Source organism: Rhinoraja longicauda, chromosome 25, assembly GCF_053455715.1.
Source record: "Rhinoraja longicauda isolate Sanriku21f chromosome 25, sRhiLon1.1, whole genome shotgun sequence".
NCBI classification, from domain to species: domain Eukaryota; kingdom Metazoa; phylum Chordata; class Chondrichthyes; order Rajiformes; family Arhynchobatidae; genus Rhinoraja; species Rhinoraja longicauda.
In genome coordinates this window covers 19777200-19801147 of record NC_135977.1, presented here as the reverse complement: position 1 = coordinate 19801147, position 23948 = coordinate 19777200, and the positions used below count along the sequence as shown (strand labels likewise).

The 23948-nt window shown below is 44.6% G+C and overlaps 1 protein-coding gene across 2 annotated transcripts in view; it reads right to left on the bottom strand.

The window, feature by feature from the left end:
* dtx1 (deltex 1, E3 ubiquitin ligase) overlaps nt 1–23948 on the bottom strand; it is a 178234-nt gene that overhangs the window by 121251 nt on the left and 33035 nt on the right. Inside the window, exon 1 of one of the 2 annotated variants that reach the window (XM_078421550.1) lies at nt 12063–12149. The exons of the other annotated variant lie outside the window; for it this stretch is intronic. The gene's annotated coding sequence lies outside the window, so the exon portion shown is untranslated. Of the gene's footprint in view, nt 1–12062; nt 12150–23948 lie in introns of those variants that run through there. 2 annotated transcript variants of the gene reach the window in all.

Genomic DNA, 23948 nt, shown 5'->3' with positions numbered 1-23948 from the left:
ATGGCAATATGGCTTAACAAAAAAAGACACAAAGTGCTGGAGTAACTCAGCAGGTCAGGCAGCATCTCTGGAAACTGCTCCATTGTGAAGCTCCAGGGAAGCTGCCTGACCCGCTGAGTCCTTTTTTGTAAATCAGCATCTGCAGTTCCTCGTTTCTACATTTTGACTGCTGCACTGCGAAATCTCCTCACGGTATGCCTATTTTGATGAAGTTCTCCTCCTCTCTCCCACGGGAGTTCTGTGGAACCAGTCTGAGGAAGGGTCCCGATCCGTCACCTATGCACGTTCTCCAGAGGCGCTGCCTGACCTGCTGAGTTGCTTCAGTACTTTGTGTCGTTTTTTGGATTAACAAAGTTAGAGAGGGCTAATAGAATCTTACAGGACAAAGGCCCAACCATCTTATTATCCCAATGCTGGCTCTTTCAAAAGTTCTTCCACTTAGTTTCAGCTTAAGATGCGACAAGATCCATCCAGCAATAAGGCAAATGGCTTTCTTCTGCATTGTATATACGATGAGTTGCCCTGCTTTTAAACATTTGCCTCAGAATTATTATGTTTGTGAGTCCATATGCAATTCCAGATGATCAATGGATCCACAATGTATCACATACAATATTGTGAAAAAATAGACACAAAATGTTGGAGAAACTCAGCAGACCAGGCAGCATCTCTGGAGAAGATGGATAGATGACGTTTTGGGTCAGGATGAACCACACTCAATATTGGAATGGGCAATACTTTTTTGGAGACAAAAACATGCCGGTAAGTACATCACTCCTTGGTGTTGGCGCTAATATGGCATATCATCCCATAAACGGCTTCATGTGTTTAAGTGCCTGCCTGCCTGATTTAATTAATACATTTTACTTTAATTTAAATATTTGCAACCTTTTTGTAATAGTAAAAGTTCTAAATATTTGAAAATCCAATTTTTAACTTTTTAGAGGTACAGTGCCAACACAAAAAAGTACTAGGCTGGTCTGAAGAGGGGTCTCACCCGAAACGTTGTTGATCCATGTTCCCCAGAGATGCTACCTGACCTGCTGTGTTACTCCAGCACTTTGTGTCCACTAGGTATTGTTGTTGGTTTGTCATTGTCACAGGTACCGGAGATAGTGAAAAACTTTGTTTGTATGCGATCTAGTCAAATTATACTAGACATAAGCACATTAAGCCATATACAATTCCAACGGGTAGTGCAAAGAGAAATAGCGTTACGGCAATATAGCATTACAGTCATAGAAAAAAAGTGCGCAGTCTGCAATGAGGTAGATTGGAAGATCAGGACTACATCCGATCTTATGCAAGGGCTGTTCAGTGGTCTGATAACAGTGGGAAGAAACTGTTTTTCGAGTCATACAGCATGGAAACAGGCCCTTCGGCACAACTTGCCCACACCGACCAACATATCCCATCTACACTCGTCCCACCTGTCTGTGTTTGGCCCATATCCCTCAAAATCTGTCCTACCAATGTACCTGTCTAAATATTTCTTGAATATTGCGATAATATCTGCCTCAACTCCCTCCTCCAGCAGCTCATTCCATGCGCCCACCACCCTTTGTGTCTGAATCTGGCAATTCGTTCTTTCAAATTTCTGTACCTTCTGCCCGACGGGAGGGGGAGAAGAGGAAATGACCAAGGTGAAAAAGGTCCCAGATTCTGTCGGCTGCATTTAGGACTCCCCAAATAAAATAATACGTTAAAGGAATGGACAATACATATTGGAAAAGCACAGTATGTGCAAAAACACAAGAATAATCATTATTTTCCTTACTGTGCTTGCAATTCTACCCCTGTTATTGTTTTGAGAAAGTCTCTCATAGGGAGATGAATCAAGAGGAATTAGATTCACAATCTCCACAAAAGATTTCATCTGTAGCTCGCATGCAACTGAACCAAATGATGTTACCATGAAAGCCCAGGTATTTTAAATAGCTAAAAGCACAGTTACCCAAGAACAGGTAGATCTGCGTTAGTTCATTAACTATATTCCTGGACGTCCGTCATCTGTGAAACAGCTAAACTGTGCAGTGAGGAGAATAGCTGAGTGAGATCCCTTCATGCTCTCGAATATACGGTACATCTGCCACATCTTTGTAACTGTTGTCAAGGCAACACAAATGATTAAACACACACGAATACTCACTGTGGGAGATCCCACGCTGCAAGCACCACCGTCTCCACATAAAATTCACCGAACTAACCAGGAGCGGCTCGGTGACGCAGCTGTTAGAGCCACTGACTCACAGCGCCAGAGACCCGGGTTCAATCCTGACCTCGGGTGCTGTCTGTGTGGAGTTTGCATGTTCTCCCTGTGGCCCGTGGGTTTCCGCCGGCGGGTTTGTGGGAAGAAATGTCCTGCAACCTTTTAATTTTACATCAATCATCTCGTCACGCAGGATGCTAAGGGCGGCACAGTAGCTCTGCGGTAGAGTTGCTGCCCGACTGCGCCAGAGACCCGGGTTCAATCCCGACTACTGGTGCTGTTTGTATGTTCTCCCTGTGACTGCATGAGTTTTTTCCCAGGTGCTCCAGTTTCCTCCCGCATTCCAAACCCATACAGGTTTGTAAGTTAATTGGCTTTGGTAAAAGTGTAAATTGTCGCTAGTGTACGGGATACTGCCAGTGTACGGGGTGATCGCTGGTCGGCACGGACTTGGTGGGCTGAAGGGCCTGTTTCCGCGCTGTATCTCTAAAGTCTAAATCTCTGTTTGAAAGCCAAGTTTATATCTGTTTAAAAGCCAAGCTCTGTTTAAAGCCAAATTTAGCAATAATATCTATCGTATTAAAAAAAACGGTTTGAAATGGCTCAAACTTATGATCTTACAAACTTTGATCATGATGGCATCTATTTAAAATCCAGCGTCATTGTTTGGATTGAGAAATCCAACCTTCAGATTCCTAATGGAAACATCTTACGCAAATTTTACATTGTAATTCTATCCTCCCGCCATAACGTCCAGCAATGTTTAAATTTTACATCGATCATCTCTTCACGCTGAACATTAAAGTAAAAAAGCATTGAAACAGGCCCTTCAGTCCATCGGGTCCATGCCAACCATTAAAGCACCCATTTATAGGAATCCGATACCAATCGCATTAAATTCCCCCCACATTTCCCTCAAGCCCCCCCACATTCTATCACTCATCTACATAATAGGGCCAACCTGCAGTGCCCTTCCAGTTCCCTTCTCCCACCCCCTAATCTGACTGAATGGTCCCAACCCGTCCATGTCAACAAAATTGCCCCATCTAAGTTAGTCCCATTTGTCTGCATTTGGAACATATTCCTCTAAACCGCTCCCAAGATCGTCACAGATTGACTCAGTCAGAAGATGGGTCCCAACCCGAAAAGTCACCTGTCCATGTACTCCAGAGATGCTACCTGACCCGCTGAGTTACTCTAGCAATTTGGGTCTACCTTCAATTTGGGTCTACCTACCTTCTCACCGATGGTTACCACTGCCCTCAGCTGCAGCAGGAAGTTTACATTAATAAATTGAGTTGCTGGCTTCACAAGCAGAATCATTCTTTAGATTAGATTATGTCATTGTTATTGCCAATAATCAGGTGATCTGATGGATGGCATAGGCTGCTGCCCGCACCAATGCAACAAACATCATCATTTTTTACCCAACAGTATCTATAGTTTATGTTCTTTCACATCGAAATGTTCCCTGTTGCCCTGAAGATTGCCACCAGTTTAATGTTCTGATATCTGTAATTTTTTTCTGCATTAGAACCAAATCTACTCAAGGCAGCATTCAAACAATAAAGTCCCTGCCTGCCCAACCTCTCCCTGTAGTTCAGAGCCTCGAGTCTTGGCAACATCCTCGTAAACCTTCTCTACATTCTTTGCAGCCTACTTACATTCTTCCCACAGCAGGGCGAGCAAACATGAACACATTACTCCAAATGCTGCCTTACCAACATCTTGTACGACTGTAACGCAATGTCCTGCTTAGGTTGAGGAACCCCGTTTAGACTAGACTTCTGCAGCACGGAAACAGATCAATTTGGCCCACTGAGTTCATGCCGACCTACGATCACCCTGCACACTAACACTACACCCGAAGGACAATTTACAATTTTACCGAAGCCAATTAACTTACAAACCTGCACTCCTTTGGAATGTGGGAGGAAATCGGAGCACCTGGAGAAACCCCTCTCCCCCCGGTCACAGGGAGAATGTACAAACTCCATGCAGACAGCACCCATGGTCAGAATCGAACCCGGGTTTCTGGCGCTGTGAAGCAACAGCTCTACCGCTACGCCACCGCAACGCCCTGCAGTTCTGCGATATTTTGGGAGAGTTCATGAGTGAAGTTTAAAAAATACAAGAGAGATTGAATTATCGCCCACCATCACTAACATTGCCGTATCACCTCCTTAGCACACGCACCAATCTTTCTATTTTCGACTGTCACAATATTTTCTCATTGATTCCATGAAAGATGCTTTTCATGTGGATCAGGTTTCCAGTTAAAGACTGCAATAAAACAACAATAAACTAATCAAGCGAAGAATGGCTGTACTGAATAAAATAGTTGCAAGCAACAAAGTAGGAAACAGGACATTGTAAAAGGCAAATACATCTGGAAAATAAACTTATAGCTTTTGAGAATACTAAGAAACGGATCGATTCATTAAATTAAGGCACAATGCTGCAGCAGGGTTTAGACAGACATCATAATCCTTTCTGCCTCTCAGGATTTACTGTCACATTTTATGATGCTGTGCTCCTCGACTTGAATTCTTACTCAATGGATGGACAGACACAAAGTGCTGGAGTAACTCAGCGGGTCAGGCAACATCTCTGGAGAAAAGTGATGGGTGACATTTTGGGTCGGGATCCTTCTTCAAACTCCAGAGTCTTAAGACCTTGTTACTCACAGGGGTCAGTTATCGCTTTTAGATGTAGAGTAGACTCTGTGCTTTGGCACATCTTGACGGTAAAACTCTTGCACTGTGGTCTTAATCACACATCTACAACATCAATGGATTGTGGTAATTGACTTTAGTTTTAAAATGTACTTTAGAGACACAATATGGAAATAGTCTCTTCGGCCCTCTGAGTCCACGCCAATCATCAATTACCCGTGCACACTAGTTCTATGTTATCCCACTTTCTCACTCACCAGGGGCAATTTATTGAGGGCCAATTAGCCTACAAACCCACACGTCTTTGGGACGCGGGAGGAAACCGGGGCACCTGGAGGGAACACCAGTGGTCACAGGGGAGAATGTGCAAACTCCACATGGACAGCACCCGAGGTCAGGATCAAACCCACGTTTCTGGCGCGGTGAGGCGGCAGCTCTACCAGTTGCACCACTGTGCTGCCCAGTGATAGGCACGTGATATTTGTGCTGTTCAATTAGCAATGCATTGGCAAAATATTCAGGTCCCTAAAGTTCCTCAATTGTAGCTATTAGTGTTACAGGCTCGGTGGATGTCAGGCCACACTGTAAAGCCGGTGCTGAACACATGTAACTCAATCTCCACGTGTAGAGTTTCCCCACGGTGAGTAACACTTGTTTTTGCTTTAATCAATCTTATTAAATTTCATGTAAATTTTGTTTCCCCATCAACTACGTGCCACTTCTGCTTAATCTTTACCCAATGCAAACCCAACCTCTAGTGGTAAACTGGCTACAATCATCATGTTACCAGTGCAATGCTCGAAACATTCAATACAGTGCTGGCGTCATTTAGCATTCTGTTGTGGAGGTTTCTTGCAACTCTGCAGAGACACTGACATCCTGAGATTAACAAGATGACTTAATGATAGGTTCCAGCATCTTCCCCACTATTGAGGTCAGGCCAGCTGGTGTCTAATTCATTCTTTGCTTCCAATGTGGTTATTATCTTCCAAACTACTACTCTTTCTGTTCACAGGGGATTCTGTAAGATTACAGTCAAAGCAATTGCCATCTCGGCAGCCACTTCTGTTAAAATCCTAAATGCAGGGCGTCAGATCCATTGGCGTCGTTAGCTTTCATCCCATTAATTTCCGCTGCATTGTTTAATTTGCTGAACACAAGATAACAACCAGCTTTTGTGTTGCGCATTTCACAGAGCGAATTGTCCCAAAGTCCAATCATACAAAATTTGAAAAAAAGCCAGAAAAGACGACATTAGGGCAATTAATTCATCAGCTTGTTTTACAGTAGATACAAAAAGCCGGAGTAACTCAGTGGGACAGGCAGCATCTCTGGAGAGAAGGAATGGAATGGGTGACGTTTCGGGTCGAGACCCTTCTTCAGTCTGACCAGCGATCAACCGTTCACACTCGTTCTGTGTAATCCCATTTTCACATTCATTCCCAACACACCAAGGACAAGTTACAGAGGTCAATTAACTTACACATCTGCTCATCTTTGGGAATGTGGGAGGAAAACCGAGCACAAGGAGGAAGATTACATTGTCACACGGAGCAAAATCCACCAGACAGCAGCCGAGGTCAGGATCGAACCCGGGTCTCAGGCGCTGTGAGGCAGCAGCTCTACCCATTGCGCCACCGTGTTGAAGCAGTGATGAATAAAGTGCGATGCAGCGCATGATAAATTACACCTGAAACATCAGAAACTGACCATTTGGTTCATTATAAGTTGCGTATACTAACAGTGGGCAGCACAGTGGCGCAGCTGGTAGAGCCACTGGTAGTAACTCAGCAAGTCAGGCAGCATCTGTGAAGGACATTGATAGGCCCCCACAGATGCTGCCCGACCCACTGAGTTACTCCAGCACTTTGTGTTTTGCTAATGATTCCAGCACCTGCAGTTCCTCGAGTCTCCAGGCAACACACATTGATGGGATAGTCCAGTACATGAAATAGAACAGGTAAAGACACAGAAAGAAACATTTAGACTGGTACATGGAATGGACAGGTTTAGAGGGATATGGGCCAAACACAGGCAGTGTAGATGGGACATGTTGGTCGATGCGGGCAGTTTGGGCAGAAGGACCTGTTTCCACGTTGAATAACTCTATGACTCGAAGACAACTTGGGATAAACATAGAAACATAGAAAATAGGTGCAGGAGTAGGCCATTCGGTCCTTCGAGCCTGCACCGCCATTCAATATGATCATGGCTGATCATCCAACTCAGTATCCCTTACCTGCCTTCTCTCCATACCCCCTGATCCCTTTAGCCACAAGGGCCACATCTAACTCCCTCTTAAATATAGCCAATGAACTGGCCTCAACTACCTTCTGTGGCAGAGAATTCCACAGATTCACCACTCTCTGTGTGAAAAAAAACTTTCTCATCTCGGGCCTAAAAGACTTCCCCCTTATCCTTAAACTGTGACCCCTTGTAAGGTGAGGTGCACTGTCCAAATTTCTCACACGTGAATGTCTCAACCAGAAATGTGCACAAATGCTTAGTGTACAAAACCTCTTTGATGCACTATTTATACAACAAACACCTTCAAATAGGTCCGATATCTAAGCAGCAGTAATTGTTTCATGCCTTTCTGCTGTGACAAACCCTATACATTGATCGCTACCAGTGACACAGTTGCACACACTTGCGATGTTAACGAAAGCTGGCGTGTTGCCAAACCAAAAGCCCTGCCTCTTGGTTCGTCCTAGGACATATGGTGGAGATAACCACCCTGAACACATCCAATTAATTCACAGGCCCGAGCTTGTCCGTATCCTCATCTACTGGGGTGTACCTCAGATCCCTGCCTGAACTGATTTCGGAATTCATACACTCCACTGGTCTTTACAACTGTTACCAAGGTGCATGTGTACAAAGCTCATGAGAAAACCCTGCGTGCTAATTCTATGAATAAAGATGCTCCTGCCTCCCTAATTCACCTTGATCTGACTACAGTCATACAGTAGTGAGCACAATGGTTCAGCAACTCGAACGGCCAGGAACAAAGAAGACAAAGAGTGGTAGACACTGTGGTCCACTGCAGCGTAGGTTCGCCAGGTTAATTCCCAGGATGGCGGGACTGACATATGATGAAAGAATGGATCGACTGGGCTTATATTCACTGGAATTTAGGATGAGAGGGGATCTTATAGAAACACGTAAAATTGTTAAGAGATTGGACAGGCTAGATGCAGGAAATATGTTCACCAACCAGGGGTCACATTTTAAGAATATGGGGTAGGCCATTTAGGATTGAGATGAGGAAAAACCTTTTCACCCAGAGAGTTGTGATTCTGTGGAATTCTCTGCCACAGAAGGCAGTGGAGGCCAATTCACTGGATGTTTTCAAGAGAGAGTTGGATATAGCTCTTAGGGCTAACGGAATCAAGGGATATGGGGAGAAAGCAGGAACGGGGTAGTGATTTAGGTTGATCAGCCATGATCATATTGAATGGCGGTGCTGGCTCAAAGGACCAAATGACCTACTCCTGCACTAATTTTCTGTTTCTGGGTATCTATTGCAGGCACTGACCTCCCCACCATCGAATGGCCCTCTAGGAGGTATTGCCTCAAAAAGGCAAGTAACATCATCAAAAACCCACCCCAATGTCATTGAATGTAAAATGTTCTGCTCCGTTTCAGTACAGAGGACAATTAAACGATTTTTGACCCTCTCTTGACTTCATACCACCATGGCCACGCCCTCATCCAGTTTCGAACATCTGGAAGGTACAAGAGCATGAAAACCATGACCACCAGGTTCAAGAGCAGCTTAGAAAAATAGAAAATAGGGGTAGGGATAGGCCAATCAGCCCCTCGAGACAGCACCGCCATTCAATATGATCATGGCTGATCATCCAGACTCAGTACCCCGTTCCTGCTTTCTCCCCATATCCCTTGATTCCTTTTGCCCGATGAGCTAAATCCAACACTCTCCTGAAAATATCCTGTGAATTGGCCTCCACTGCCTTCTGTGGCAGAGAATTCCACAGACTCACAGCTTCTTCTCATCAGGCTCTTGAACACTGCACAACACCAACCTCCACCTCAGCAACTGTGATCTTCTATGGTCTGTGTCTTTGGAAGACTACAGAATTTGTTCTTGCTCCTTTCACAGTTGCCTAGTATCACTGTCATTAACTTATTTATTTAAAAAATATATATATAACCTGGATCTTATCACGTTTATGGTCCTGTAAAGCTGCAGCAAGCAAGAATTTCATTGTTCCTTTGTCTGTACATATGACAATTCACCAGGGCTGGTGCAGTGGTAGAGTTGCTGCCTTACAGCGCCAGAGACCCGATCATGAAGATGTGTGCTGACTATGCGTAATTTGTACTTTTTTGTTGCGACCGCGTGGGTTTTCTCTGGGTGCTCTGGTTTCCTCCCACATTCCAAATAGGTCCAGGTTTGCAGGTTGATTGACTTTTGTGCAATTGTAAATTGTCCCTCGTGTGCAAGACAGTGCTAGTGCAACAAACACAATTAAATATGATAATCAGTAATACAATAAATGAATAACCAGGCAACTATAATAGCGCCAAACCAAAGTCTGTAATGCAACCAAAGACACGGTCCATAGAAGATCACAGTAGCTGAGGTTAGTGTTGTGCAGTGTTCAAGAGCCTGATGGTTTTTGGGAAGCAGCTGTTCTTGAACCTGGAGGTCATGGTTTTCAGGCTCCTGTACCTGCTTCCTGAGAGGAGAGCGTGGCCAGGGTGGTGTGGGTCTTTGATGATGCTGGCTGCCTTTTTGAGGCAGCGCCTCCTGTAGATCCCTTCGATGGTAAATCAAGCAATTTATTGATGTGGATTAAATGGTGTTTTGCCTCCTTCCATTGGATGGAATACCCAAAATCTTGCTGTGGGAAATGCTCCCAAATTTGTACGTAAAATGTACAAGCGCCTGTTCTCGCAGTCACGGGATGTCTCCTGCAACTTCCAAACCATAGTTTGGAAAACTGGAAGTTATAATTAGCTGAAATACTTCAATACTTGCCACTCCCATTTGTTATTGGCACAGTCACATACCCATGAACTAAACAAGGAACACATGGAATTAACCATTGCTCCAGAGAGTATTTTGAGGCATGCGGTTTGCTTATTGTGTGCAGTTTGAAGATTATTTCCATTTTTAAACTTTCATTGATGGGGCATGGGATAAAACACTCCAGGAGCATTTGTGCACTGATTTAACAAAGTTCCCAGCAAAGTGGACTCCATGAGCAGCATCCATGTGACCAAGGAGGCCTTTGCAAGGTTCACTGCCACCCTGTCAATCGAAAGACGTGCAAGTTTGCAGGACAATTGGCTTCAGTAAAATTGTAAATTGTCCCTAGTGTGTGTGTGTAGGACAGCGCTAGTACGCGGGATCACTAGTCAGTGCAGACTCAGTGGGCCAAAGGGTCTGTTTTCGCACTGTAGAAACTAAACTAAACCTTCCCCCTTTCTTTTTGATTTTCAACTTCTGGCGAGACATTTTTCTTAAACCTTTTTCCCAGAATGTAAATCCTTGCTCCTTGCTGTTCCCACCAGCCCTGTGTCACCAACTTGTGAGCGATTGAGTTGCAACGCGTTCCGTTTCCCCATAAAAGTGAACATTGTAGAAAAATAGCAGTATGTCAGAAACCAATCCAGAAAATGTTGGGAGCTAAACAGAGGGGGGGGGGGTCAGTGTGCAGAGAGAAAAAGTACAGATTTATTTATCAGGCAGAACCCCTTCAAGTGTTCACAGATTAGAGTGAGTTTGGATCAGGATTAGGTTTGACGTGCACCAATGCAAAACATTCGACTCATTGCTCTGGTCATTTAATCCAGCAATTAAAAAATGTGCCAAGGTCAGTTGAAACAAATATCTATGCAATCAAGTTTTCTTAATTGGGTCTAATCCTTCATTCATTAATTGGGTATTAGATTGAGAATTAGCCTTGTTTTCTGGGGAAAGGATTAAAGGAACAAAACCCAATTTTATTAACTACTTCATTTTCTCTAAGTAAAATGAAGATAAACCTCAAGCTTTCACTACTGCAATCCAACATGAGTGAATGCAATGGGAGGTTTGCATTAAATCAGAAAGGGAGTGTTCCACGTTGTCTCTTCAGGGCCCAGTGTAACAGCATAATGTTAAATCTAAAATTTAGATTAGCAATGGCAAGTTGGTGAAGCGGGAGCATGTGGCCGCTGGCTGGGTGAGGTCACGTGGGGCGCAGGGCGGTGATGTCACCTTGTGCCGTATTTGGGAGTGAGATAGTTGGCACCCCTAAGCAGAGATAGCATTTCAGGATGTTTCCTATTCAAAGCAGCACCAGGCCTTGGGGGAAAAGTTTAAAGGAAATGTGCAGGCCAAGTTTATTTTTAAGACAGAGTTGTGGATGCCCGGTGGTGGTGGTAGAAGGGGATATAATAGGGGTGGCGTTCAAGAGGCTTTGAGATAGGCACATGGATATGCACGGAATGGGGGGATATAGATCACGTGCAGGCAGAGGAGATCAGTTTAACTTGGTAGCATCTTCAGCATAGATATTGTGAGCCAAAGGGCCTGTTCCTGCGCTGTAGTTTGCAACGTTCTAGACCCTATGTATAGTTGACCAGTTTAGTTTAGAGATACTGCATGGTAACAGGCCCTTTGGCCCACTGAGTCCATGCTGATCATCGATCACCCGTTCACACTGGTTCTAAGTTATTCCACTTTAGATCCAACTAAAGTCTAATTATCTGTTGCTCTCTGATTTTTAAGTAGCTGAAAATAGAACTGCTAATCGTCAATCATTCGATGCATTTAGAGAAGAGAAGAGAAGAGAAGAGCACCATTGCCCCAGGGTCATTCAATTCTCCTGTTCGCCATCTTAGTTGATTTTTGCCAAAGCAAAGATTTTTTTTTAGCTGTAATGAGATAGTTTTCTTAGCTGCAATGAGGTGAGACAGATGTGAATTGTTTTATCCGCAGTGTCAGAGGCTGAAGGGAGACCTGATAGAAGTTTATAACATTATGAGAGGGCTAGATAGGTGGACAGTCAGAACCTTTTCCCCCCACAATGGAAATATCAAATACAAGGGAGCATAAGATGAGAGGGGCAATGCGTAAAGGGGATGTGCGGGGAAAGGTTTTTTTTTTTACACAGGGAGTGATGGGTGCCTGCGGGGAAGGGAGGGGTGGGACAGGGTGACTGTACCTGCTTTGCCGCTGCACGGAACTATACTTTTCCTGCTGTGCCACGCAATGTCACAGCACCATTCTGAATCAAGGAGAGGGACTTGTCGACACTATATGGAGACACAAGCAGTCGACAGTGAGACAATATCTTGCTGATATTGTGCATGTGGTGACACTGTTATTGTGTGTGGTGTGGAACAGCAGCGGTAGTCTTGCTGCCTCACAGCGCTGAAGAACCAGTTTAAATCCTGACTAAGGGTGCTGCCTGTACAGAGTTTGCATGTTCTCCCTGTGATCGCATGGGCTTTCTCTGGGTGCGTCAGTTTCCTCCCGCATCCAATGTAGGTTTGTAGGTTAATTGGCTTCTGTAAAGTGTAAATTGTCCCTAGTGCATAGGATAGTGCTCGTGTACGTGGTGATCGCTGGTCAGCGCGAACTCAGTGGGCCAAAGGGACTGTTTCCCATGCTGTATTTATAAAGTTTAAAGTGTAGCATGCCCTTCTGAGGTACATAATTGTCCAGAGATGCTGCCTGACCAGCTGCATGACTCCAGCACTTTGTGTCAACCCTCAATACAAAACCAGCATCTGTAGTTCCTCTGGGTGCTCGCTTTCCTCGCACATTCCTAAAACAGGCGGGCTTGTAAGTTAATTGTCCCCTGTAAATTGCCCCTAGTGTGGATGAGAAAGTGGGATAACATACAACTAATGTGAATGGGTGATCGATGGTCGGCGTGGACTCAGTGGGCCAAAGGGCCTGTTTTCATACTGTGTTTGTAAACTAGACTAAACTTAGTGATGTAGGATTTCAGCGGGCCAGGCAGCATCACGGGAGAAAATGGTTCGGCAACGTTTTGGGTCGTGACCCTTCTTCATACTGTTGTAATAGGGGGAGAAAGCTGAAAAATAGAGTTGGGCACAGGACACGGCCAGGCAAGTGATAGGTGGATACAGGTGATGCGTTTAATTTGCAGATGGGTGAAGTAAGTGACAAAGGCTGGTGGTGAAAAGGAGACAAAAGGGGGTCAGAGACAGAAAGGAAGGAGTGAAATGTAAAGCCAGAGGGAGGGATGTGGGTGGAAGGGGGTGGGGGTGGGGGGAGAGGACACAGGAATGGGAGATGAGTGTACAAAGGGGGGGCAAGGAACAGAGTGGGTGGGAGATGTGTGTGTGCATCAGCATGGGGGAGGTATGAGAAATTTGTAATATTTGTAATAATTAGAGTATTGTGTTCTGGGCACCATGTTATAGGAAATATGTTGTAAAGCTGGAAAGGATGCAGAGAAGTTTAATGAGGATGTTGCAAAAACTCAAAGGCCTGAGCAATAAGGAGAGGTTTTCGCAGACTAGGACTGTTCCATGGAGCGCAGGAGGATGATGGGTGATCTTACAGAGGTGTATTAAATCATGAGAGGAATAGATCGGTAGGACACTCAGAGACTCTTGCCCAGAGTAGGGGAGCCAGAGGATTTAGGTTTAAGGTGAGTGGTGAAAGATTTAATAGGAACCTGAGGGGTAACTTTTTCCACTCAAAAAGTGGTGGGTGTATGGAATGAGGTGCCGGAGGAGGTAGTTGAGGCAGGTACTAACGCAATGTTTAAGAAACATTTAGACAGGTACATGGGATAGCACAGGTTAAGAGGGATATGGGCCAAATGCAGGCAGGTGGGACTACTGTAGATGGGACATGTTGGTCGGTGTGGGCAAACTGGGCCAAAGGGCCTGTATGGGTCTATGACTCTAAAGGGAAGAGGTAGGGGAGTATGGCCAACAGTCTTGCATTCGCTAACCCCAATAAACAAAGAACCATTCTATGCTTTTATATCCCCATTTCCTTTTAGTTCATTTCAAATCGCTTGGCGGCCGTGATATGTTCTGCATCCAGGGATTATTAGTTCAGTTGCAGACAGCCGGGTGTGTAACATAACCCCAATACAATCATGCCCCTTTATTCTATGACCCATCACAGGGTTAAAATTGCTTTAGCACTGATGTCCCCCAAAATGAACGAAATAGTTCTCTCTCCCAATGTGATTGACGAAATCCGCTATTTTAATTAAAGGACATTCTCCCTGGTCTTGATTCTATCACTAATTGAATAAAAACGTGATCTGCATTGCAAACCTTTCTTCCAGCTATCTCTGTAAACACTCGAGCATCCAATTCAATATATATTTTGCATTTGATGCTGGAAAGGATATGCAAAAAGCAAGAAGCAACAAGGCTATGCAAAAGGCAATGGAGCAAAAAGGGTATGCAAAAAGCTCAGAGCTAAAGCATTGCATCTGTCCCAGTTTTCGATCATCGTGCTGCTAAGATTTCCACCCTGACACTTTGTTGAGGTTTCGTCCATGCTTAATAAACAGTAAATTGTCAGTCTGCAGAGGCAGCTGTCTAAAGATAAATCAGATGGAAGGTTTGCAGTGTGGTATATTTTGCATGAAGCTAAAATAGTCAGGGCAAAACACAACATGCCGGAGGAACTCAGCTGGTCAGGCAGCATCTGGACAGGTGACCGTTCATGTTGGGGGCCCTTCCTCAAACTCAAATAGTAGTGACCTTCATAAGTTCATATAGTGTAGGAATATAACTGCAGATGCTGGTACAAATCGAAGGTATCACAAAATGCTGGAGTAACTCAGCGGGTCAGGAAGCATCTCAAGAGAGAAGGAATGGGCGACGTTTCGGGTCGAGACCCTTCTTCAGACTGAAGAAGGGTCTGGACCCTGAAACGTCACCCATTCCTTCTCTCCTGAGATACTGCCTGACCCGCTGAGTTACTCCAGCATTTTGTGATACCTTCATAAGTTCATAAATCACAGGAGCAGAATTAGGCCATTCAGCCCATCGTGTCCATTCTGCCATTCAATCATGGCTGATTTATCTTTCCCTCTCTCACCAACATGACAGCCCTACTAATCAAGAATCTGTCAATCTCTGCTTTACAAATATCCATTGCTTTGGCCTCCACTGCCATCTGTGGCAATGAATTCTACAGATTCATCACCTTTTGACTAAAGAAATTCCACCTTATCTTCTTTCTAAAGGCACGTCCTTTTATTCTGAGCCTGCGTCCTTTGGTCCTAGATGCTCCCATTAGTGGGAACATCCTCTCCACATCCACTCTATCCAGGCCTTTCACCATATGGCAATGAGGTCCCCCTCATCCTTCTAAACTCCAGTGAGTACAGGCCCAGTGCCGTCAGACGTTCATCATATGTCAGACCTTGACTTGGTTTTAAACAGTTTGTATGATTTGAGTTGAGAACTTTGGATTTGTTAGGCATTTGGAGGCCTTCTTACTTTGCCTGCTGATTACACAGAGTTCTCCCACCAGTCAATACTTTGCCTGATATCTTTTACATTCACACCACACGAATACAACCTCAGTTTGAAGACTTATCCTAAAGCAGTCCTTTACTCTCTTTCTACATCAACGACTGCACCTCCACAGACTCCTCTGTCAAGCTCCGCAAGTTTGCGGATGACACTACCCTGATTGGACTGATCCAGGATGGGGAGGAATCTGCCTAGAGGGGAAGTGACACAGCTGTCATCCTGGTGCCATCACAACAACCTGGAGCTCAATGCTCTTAAGACAGTGGAACTAATTGTAGATTTTTGAAGAGCTCCCCCTCCCCTACCTGCACGCACCATCAACAACACCACAGTCACATCTGTGGAGTCATTTAAGTTCCTTGGAACCATCATCTCCAGGGACCTTAAATGGGGGGCCACCATCGACTCCACAGTCAAAAAGGCCCAACAGAGGATGTACTTCCTGCAGCAACTGAAGAAACACAATCTGCCACAGGCAATGATGGTCCAATTCTATACTGCTATCATTGAGTCCGTCCTCACCTTCTCCATCATGGTCTGGTTTGGCTCAGCCACCAAGCACGACATCCGGAGGCTGCAACGGATCGTTCGCTCAGCTGAGAAGGTTGTTGGCAGCAAACTTCCCCCCATTGATGAACTGTACACTGCAAGGGGCCAGGAAGCGAGCGGGCAAGATCATCTCTGACCCCTCTCACCCTGGCCGCAAAATCTTTGAAACACTTCCCTCTGGAAGGCAACTCCGGACTGTCAAAGCAGCCACAGCCAGACATAAAAACAACATTTTTCCATGAGTAACAGCTCTACTCAATAACCAAAGTCAGTAATTTCTTTTTTGCTCTGGTTTACTTCCACCCATATGTTTAGACCGTAATGGTGTATCCTTATTGTTTTGATGTGTTTATGCTTTATTCTTAATTGTTAACTGTATGTTTGTGTTGTCATTTGTGAGCGGAGTACCAAGGCACATTCCTTGTATATGCACATACTTGGCCAATAAACGTATTCATTCATTCATTCAATGCACAATGCCATGTTAAGGTCATACAGTCATAGCGACACACAATGGGCCAACGTCCATGCCGACCAAGTTTTCCTATCCAAACTTGTCCCATTTAACTGTGCCTCTCCCATATCTCTCTAAACCTTTCCTTTCCATGTACCTGTCCAAATATCTTTTAAATGTTATTGTACCTGCCTCAACTATTTCTGAAGGGCCCTGACTTGAAATGTCATCTATCCATTTTCTCCAGAGTTGCTATCTGACCCGCTGAGTTACTCCAGCATTTTGTGTCTATCTCAACTACTACCTCTGGCAGCTCGTTCAATATACCCACCACCCTCTGTGTGAAAAAGTTTCTTCTTAGGTTCCTAATAAATCTTTCCCCTCTCACCTGAAACCTAAGTTCTCAGGTTCTTGATTTCCCCTATCCTTGGGGGGAAAAAAGGGCATTCACCTTACCTATTCCAGTCGTGTTTTTATACCCTTGTATAAGATCACCCCTCGGCCTCCCGCATGAAAAAAAGTCCTAACCTGAACAATCCTCTCTCGATAGCTCAGTGCCTCAAATGTTGGCAACATCCTCGTAAATCTTCTCAGCGCTCGGCCCAGCTTTTTGAGATCTTTCCAATATCAGTGTAAAACTGATCAGTGTCCAGAGATTGGGACTTAAACCCGCAGTCATCCTGTTCAGAGGTGGAAGTGTTCCATGTGAGGCATGAGTAAACAAATGCCAGCGCGGAAAATAAGAACTATAACTCTCAAGCTGAGAATGAAGGGAAATCAATACATCAATAATCGTGTTTACAGATATTGTAACATTTCTATTACAATCGAGGTAGAACTAATCTATTCTCTGCCAAGATTATTGAACAAAGATTCCTAACAAGTAAATTGGATTCTTCAGTTTGCACATTAAGAGCAAGCTTGCTCTTTGCTTAACAGCATCTTCACTTCCCCCCAGCACCAATTATAATGTTGGCCGAGACTACAATGATCTCAGAGAGAGACAATAATGTGTAGTCTCATGGCGCCAGAGACCCGGTTCGATCCTGACTTTGGGTGCTCACCGTGTAGAGTTTGTACGTTCTCCCTGTGACTGCATGGGTTTTCTCCAGGTGCTCTGGTTTCCTCCCACACTCCAAAGACCTACACGTTTGTAGGCAAATTGGCTTTGGGGAGTTGTAAAATTGTCCCTTGTGTATAGGATGGTGTTAGTGTGCGAGGTGACCGCTGGTCGGCTGGTATGAACTTCAGTGACCAAGAGAACCTGATTGAACATAGGAATAGACTTCCGCTGAGCTGACCCCATGTTAAAGGAGGCCATGAACATTCAAAGATCATAGAACAGTACAGCACAGGAACAGGCCCACAATGACCGCACTGAATAATGATGCCAAGTTAGACTAATCTCCTCTGCCTGCACATGATGCATTTCCCTGCATTCCACCACGCACATTTAGAGAGAGATCGACAGCCCGAAAAACCCTTGTTTCAGCAAATAACAACACCTTCGGGAAAAGATTGGAAAAAGTTATGTAGATGGTTTTCTTTAAAAAAAGTACGGAGCACTAAATAATACTGGAATAAATAAACTAGCTGCTGTTAACTCATTGCCTACAATTGATTTAACTGCACCTACGTACATCTATTAACTTGCTGTCAACAGAAGCACAGCAACTTACATTTGCACAACACTCTGGTAAATGCTATCGAGAACGCTTCTCCAGGCTGGAAACAGCAGTGGAGCATTTCAACGTTCAAGTGCAGAGGATGATATGTAGGTCGACCAACACCCTCATTGCAAAGGCAATCACTTGAGCAGGGAAGAAATGGGAGGAACGGGAGAAACAAGAGCACAACAATCAATCACAAGTTGGTTTGGCTCTCTGAAGAATTTAACGAGAAAAATTTGCTGAGCGTTGCACATAGAAACATAGAAACATAGAAAATAGGTGCAGGAGTAGGCCATTCGGCCCTTCGAGCCTGCACCGCCATTCAATATGATCATGGCTGATCATCCAGCTCAGTAGCCTGTACCTGCCTTCTCTCCATACCCCCTGATCCCTTTAGCAAAAAGGGCCACATCTAACTCCCTCTTAAATATAGCCAATGAACTGGCCTCAACTACCTTCTGTGGCAGAGAATTCCACAGACTCACCACTCTCTGTGTGAAGAAATGTTTTCTCATCTCGGTCCTAAAAGACTTCCCCCTTATCCTTAAGCTGTGACCCCTGGTTCTGGACTCCCCCAACATCGGGAACAATCTTCCCGCATCTAGCCTCTCCAACCCCTTAAGAATTTTATATGTTTCTATAAGATCCCCCCTCAGTCTTCTAAATTCCAGCGAGTACAAGCCCAGTCTATCCAGTCTTTCCTCATATGCATTCTTCTCTGTCATATAGAAGTGATAATAGAAAGAATTAAGAGAGAACTTTAGCCTGTACTCACTGGAGTTTAGAAGGTTGAGGGGAGAGGGGGGGGGGGGGGGGTCTCATTGAAAAGCTACCAAATAATGAAAGGCCTGGATAGAGTGGATGTGGAGAGGATGTTTCCAGTAGTGGGAGAGTCCAGGAAGTGTTTCCACACTGTATCTCTAAAGTCCAAAGGACTGTGCAAAAAAAAACATTAGTGCAAAACTTAATTAGAAAAGAAAAGAAAATATTTAGTAGTGCAAGAGGTGGGTCGTAGTGTTACAACGCTGAGATATGGTTGGAGTGTCTAGACTAGGTTGGTTCAAGACCCTGATGGTTGTGGCAAAGTAACTGTTTCTGAACCCGTTGGTGTGAGACTTCAGGCTTCTGTACCTCCTGCCTGATGGTACCAGGGAGGAGTGGGTACACCCCGGATGGTGTGGATCTGTGATGGTAGATGCCACCTTCTTGAGGCAGCGCCTCATGTAGTAGCCTTTGCAGCCTCCTGCGTTCCTGTGCGTCGGAATTGCCGAACCAGGCCGATCCTGACCGGCCACTATACTTTCTGCAGTGCAGCTGTAGAAGTTTGTTGGAGTATTCAGAGGCACACCAAATGTTTCAACTTCCACAAAAGTAGAGTGGATTTAGAGGGGTTATTCCAGAGCAAGTTGTAAAGATGGCTCCCACTTTGAAGATTATATTGTCAACAAAATTATTGTTTGAGTGTGAAAAGTAGGCAGGTAATTCACATTTCACTGCCTAGTACCTCTTTTCTCATTACATTTCCATACATATTTCATTCTGTGCCAACACGTCACTTGATTAGACTTCTGTCTGAAATGTTTGTGGTAATCTCTCCTCTCTAAAATGACTAGCTACATATTAACACTCCAAGCAAAATACTTAATAACTTCCACTTGATATATATAATCACTTTTGCAGCCTTGCCAATATAAAAATGCATTTTAACATAAACCCAAATATAATTTATTTGAGTCTTAATGTAGCTTTAAGATATTTAGGAATATGTTTAGTCAGTGGGAAATGCAGAAATTCAGAAATTAATCTTTATAGTTATTCACAATGAAAATCTGAATAAATCATGACAGATTAACCCAAAAGCAGGCCTGAATAACATTTAAGCACTTATTAAAATTCATTGCAAAACATAAAATACTTTCACCAACTTTGGAAAGTGAAGATAACCAAACGTAAACAGAAAATTAATTGAGAGGGAATTTAACAATCGCATGTTCTGGCACGAAGTGTGGCCCAGGGAAAACGTCTGAGAAACCAGGAGGGCAGTGGACAAGAGCAATCAAATCCAAAGTGGTGCTCCCTTAACGCGAGGAAGGTTCGTCAGGAAGATCCATCTGGGATCCATTCGGATGTGATGATGTTGCTATGCAAAGAACAAGCTTGTTCTTAATGCGCGAGCTGGAGAATCCGATTTACTTGTTAGGAATCTTTGTTCAATAACGAAACAGCACCTGCAAATCCTTGAAGATCCATTCGGAAGCCAGGAAGATCCGTCTGCAAATGGCCAGAGCAGGGTCTGTCCGGAGTTAGGAACAAGAGTCTGATATCAGGGATAGGAATATATGGAGACAAGGGGAACTAAGGCATGGGTCTTGAACAGGTAGTTTTACAGCTTTAGGCACATGGTATCACTGATACGCGATGGAAAGAGGCAGCAAACCAAAACTGAATGAAGAACAAAACCAGAGGCATGAGGAACTGCAGGTGCCGGAATCTTTTGCTTGGACACAAACTGCTGGAGGAACTCAGGGGGTCAGGCAGCAGGATTCTTGGTCACGATTCTGTGACAGCTTCTTCCCAGCTGTTGTCAGGCAATGGATCCATCTTATCAATGACTAGAGAGCGGTCCTGAGCTACTATCTACCTCATTGGAGACCCTTGGACAATCGTTAATCGGACTTTACCTTGCACTAAACGGTATTCCCATTATCATGTATACTGTGGATTCTAATCATGTATAGGTTTTCCACTGACTAGATAGCACGCAACAAAAGCTTTTTGCTGTACCTCGGCACACATGGCAATAAACTGAACGAAAGATAGCAACATTAAAGAGGCCTTTAGACAAAGAATGGAGGGGAAAAAGGCAGCAAATAGGCAGAAGGGTAGTTTAGATTGGCATCATAGTTCCACACAGTTCGTAAAGCTGCAGCAAGTTACCTCATTATTCCATTGCCAGTACATATAACTACTGTGTACAGTTTTGGTCTCCTAATTTGAGGAAGGACATCCTTGTTATTGAGGCAGTGCAGCGCAGGTTCACGATATTGATCCCTGGGATGGCGGGACTGTCATATGAGGAAAGATTGAAAAGACTAGGCTTGTATTCACTGGAATTTAGAAGGATGAGAGGGGATCTTATAGAGACGTATAAAATTATAAAAGGACTGGATAGGCTAGGTGCAGGAAAAATGTTCCCAATGTTGGGGGAGTCCAGAACCAGGGGCCATAGTCTTAGAATAAAAGGGAGGCCATTTAAAACTGAGGTGAGAAGGAACTTTTTCACCCAGAGAGTTGTGGATTTGTGGAATTCTCTGCCGCAGAGGGCAGTGGAGGCCAAATCACTGGATGAATTTAAGAGAAAGTTAGATAGAGCTCTGGGGGCTAGTGGAATCAAGGGACATGGGGAGAGGTTGGGCACAGGTTACTGATTGTGGATGATCAGCCATGATCACAATGAATGGCGGTGCTGGCTCGAAGGGCCGAATGGCTTCCTCCTGCACCTATTCTCTATGTTTCTATGTTACTCTTCAACACTCTTGATTCTTGACATGTAATCGTGACAATTAACTGGTGGAAGAATATTACAATTTCGCTGTTACAAATAGCAGGAGCTCAGTCTTCCCAAAATTCCCAAATTCCCCTGCTGCTGACAGTAAATTCAGGAGCCATGACACAATGGAGCCAGGCTGTGGCAAGTGTAGATTAAGGTGGACTAGACACGTCTTCCACTGTGGATCCACGACAGACAGATCAGAGTTAATTTCTAAAGGGTGGGAGACTGGGATATGGTGGGGTGAAGTGGCTTGGCTATTCATGCACACGAAAACCATTAAAAGCTTGTGGGTTGGTACAAAGCTGTCAGAAAGGCTAATGGACGGCGCCCTTTATTTCAAGGACACTGACATGCAAAGGGGGAGGAAGGGATGTTTCAGTGGTAGTGACCTGATCACACTCCATCAGTCTCAATGCATCGCACAGCACTGCTCAGGCAGGGGACCTGGAGTCTTGAGAAGGTGGCACAGATTCACCAGAATGATGTCAAGACTAAAGATAGACACAAGGTGCTGGAGTAACTCAGCAGGCCAGGCAGCGTCTCTGGAGAACATGGAAATCATAAGGTCACAGGTGATAGGAGCAGAATTGGGCCAATCGATCCATCAAGTCTACTCCGCCATTCAATCATGGCTGATCTATTTCTCCCTCCTGACCCCATTCTCCTGCCTTCTTCCCATAACCCCCGGCACCTATACTAATCAAGAATCTATCCATCTCTGTCTTAAAAATATCCAACGGCCTCCACAGCCTTCTGTGGCAACGATCTCCACAGATTCACCACATTGGGACCCTTCATCAGACCTTAGGTTGGAGACCGAGATATGCAGTGGAGTGAAGAGGCTTGGTTATTCATGAAGACCTTGGGTTCTGACCCGAAACATCACCCATCTTTTTTCTCTAGAGATGCTGCCTGACCCATTGAGTTACTCCAGCACCTTTGGTATAAACCAGCATCTGCAGTTTTATGTTTCTCCCCAATGTCAACGTTAGCAGGATTAGCTTTGAGAGTGGTTTGTGCACTTGGCATGCACTTTCTTGAATACAGAAGATTGACGACTGATCTAATCACAAGTATCAGTCTGAAGAAGGGTCCCAACCCAAAATGACACCTACATATGTTCTCAAGAGATACTGCCTGACCCACTGAATTACTCCAGCATTTTGTGCCCTTTTGGATAAACCAGCATCCACAGTTCCTTGTTTTCACAATGATCAAATCGAGTTTAATTTAGTTTAGAGACACAGCATAGAAACAAGTGCTTCAGCCCATAGAACCCACACTGACCATCGATCACCCGTTCACACTAGTTTTATTTTATCCCTCTTACTACACGCAAGGGGCAATTTACAGAGGGCCAGTTAACCTACAGACCTACAGACCCGCACACATCTTTAGGATGTTGGAGGAAACAGGAAGACCCACAGGAAACCCAAGCAGTTACAGGGAGAACGTGCAAACTCCACACAGACAGCATCCAAGGTCAGGATGGAACCCCGGGTCTCCAGTGCTGTGAGGCAGCGGCTCTACCGACTGAGGTAGATCTTTGCAAGAACTTTAAAAACCAATGCTTTTGTTTCACATCACAAACTCCATTCCTGAAAAATACTGACTTACAGAGAACAGTAACATCCGTGCCAGACGTGATGCCAAGATAACCTCATCTTCTCTGCCTGCACATGATCCATATCCCTCCACTCCCTGCATATCCACATGCCTCCACCACCATTCCTGGCAGTGCATTCCAGGCACTCACCACTCATTTGCCCCACGCACCTCCTTTAAACGTCACCCTTGAAGCTATGGCCTCGAGTCCTTCACATTTCCACCCTTGGACAAAGGTTCTGGCTGGCCACCAAATCTATGCCTCTCATAATTCTATCAGGTCTCCCCTCAAACCCACTTCATCTGTCTTGGCCAATATGATAGTTGCCATTGCAACACCGATATCATAAATGAACTCAAGACACACTGAAGACCATGTATGTGCACCAGTATGAACACCCAAATCCATCTCTGTAACACCTCTGACATAATCTTAGCCTACCTGCTCCTGCCAACTTCATATGTTCCTTAAGTATAAGAAAATAACTGCAGATGCTGGTACAAATCGAAGGTATTTATTCACAAAATGCTGGAGTAACTCAGCAGGTCAGGCAGCATCTCAGGAGAGAAGGAATGGGTGACGTTTCGGGTCGAGACCTGTCTGAAGAAGGGTCTCGACCCGAAACGTCACCCATTCCTTCTCTCCTGAGATGCTGCCTGACCTGCTGAGTTACTCCAGCATTTTGTGAATAAATACCTTCATATGTTCCTTTGTTATTTCGGAGCCTGACTCTTT